Genomic DNA, 2,060 nt, shown 5'->3' on the forward strand with positions numbered 1-2,060 from the left:
GCCTCAATGGAATTTTAATAGTTGAAAATGTAAATTTAAACTTTTTAAGTTTTCAGTCAAAATGCGTCTACCGTACTAAAAATATTGGGGGCCTGAAACCGGTTTTGGGGGGCTTCAGCCCCCTAGCCCCCCTGTAGCGCCGTCCGTGTCTGTAGGGTATATATTATATAGGGGCTATCCACAGGAAGGAAGTGCCTTCGCGCGGACGCCATACTTGTAGCACAACAACTTCCGGTTCGTAGGCTCACAACATGCCGCTAAAGGGAGCTGAGATTGTGTCATGTATGAAAGGAACGAATGAGTGTGTACAAGGAGGATGTAAACTACGATCAGGGCTAAATAATCTTTCATGGATCTCTCTTCATCCATTTCCTCGAGATCTAGGAGCCAAATTATTGCGTTCAAGCTGTCAGGCGTGAAAATTGGAAGACCATTAGCAGAAACCCAAAAAGTCGGGACCTTCCGATCCAGACTTCGGAAAAAATGATAGTTTAAAAGTAATTTATTGAAATTAGCAGTTATTATTCCAGAAATGCAAAATAAATCATCACCCGAGGGTGAAATTGTGTGTATAATTATTATTTTTCTTTTTAGTATCGGGTAATGTTGAATATTTTCCGCTCCTATAATCTCTCAATTTAGTCGGGAAATAACATTATTTTCCCCGTTTTGAACGTCAGGACTTTAAAAATACCCCGTTCTGTTTCCTTCCCAACCAAAAATTTTGCGTCCCGCACCACTTGCACTTCATTAAAAGTAGAAGAGAAATCATTCAAATCTCGATTTTTCTCTCTGTTTTAGTGATATGAGCAAAAATATTACTTTTCCTTTCAAAAGATGCTCGGTCATGGCCAGATAGGTTACACGTTAAGTTCTTGAAGTACACACGAACTGCATTAAATTTTTGTGTAACCAGATTTTTTTTGTGTGTGTGTAACCAGAGGAAATAAATTTTTGTGCAACCAGAGGAAATATTTTTTTTGTGTAGCCAGAAAATTAAGTGCGGGTACTATTATTAATTTTCGTCTTTTGCAATGGAAATCTTTTCAACATTGATAGATAGAGTGCCTCCCCGATGGCGCAGAGGTAGGCTCGTCGCCTTGTAATCAAGGGGTTCCGGGTTCGATTCCCGGTGGAGGCATATAGTGGTTCGGATCCCAATTTAAACTGTAGGTCCAATCCAGGGTTGGCAAAATTCGTGTTTTTTTTAAAAAGAACAAAACAAACTGTTTTTTTTGTTTAAAACATGTTTTTTTTGTTTTAAACATAGTTTTAAACATGAGTTTAAAAAAACATGTTTTAAACATGTGTTTTAAACAAAAGAAAGTCAACCTTTTCCCAGTAAATTATAGTAAAAGTATAATAGGGGTGTGCGGGATCCCGAAGAGTCGGGACCGGGATCTGGAAAAAAATTCCCGATTTTTCGGGTTCCTGAGCAGTTAGTTTTTGTACCAGAAGTGCAAAAACAAGCACTGAAGATGAAAATTACGTGTAGAATTCGAGATTTTCAGAGCTTCGGGAAATTTCGATCATTTCCCGTTCCGAAAATTTCCCGACTTTGTCGGGAAATGCCGACTACTTCCCGTCCCGAATGTCGGGATTTAAAAAAAATCCCGTCCCGACCAATAAAATTCTGTCTCGCACACCCCCTAGAAAAAATACTCATTTTTATGAAACTATATTACTGAAGTACAGTGGCTGCAAGAACAGTTTATACCCCTTTGGATATAATGTTTACCATACTTCAGGGAAGGGGTGTGCGGGACAGAATTTTTTGGGTCGGGACGCGAAATTCTTTAAATCCCGACATTCGAGACGAGAAAAATTCTCAATTTCACGACAAAGTCGGGAAATTTTAGGGACGGGATATGGTCGAAATTTCCCGAAGCTCTTAAAATCTCGAATTCTACACGTAATTTTCATCTTAAGTGTTTGTTTTTGCACTTCTGGTACAAAAACTAACAATTTCCGATACGTTCCAGACATACATTTACAGAAGAAAATGTCGAGAATTGACGACTTTTTAAAATGACCATTCTGTATTTCCCTACTGCTTGGGA

The sequence above is a fragment of the Lepisma saccharinum genome, chromosome 12 (assembly GCF_977018435.1).
Source record: "Lepisma saccharinum chromosome 12, izLepSacc3.1, whole genome shotgun sequence".
Classification (NCBI taxonomy): domain Eukaryota; kingdom Metazoa; phylum Arthropoda; class Insecta; order Zygentoma; family Lepismatidae; genus Lepisma; species Lepisma saccharinum.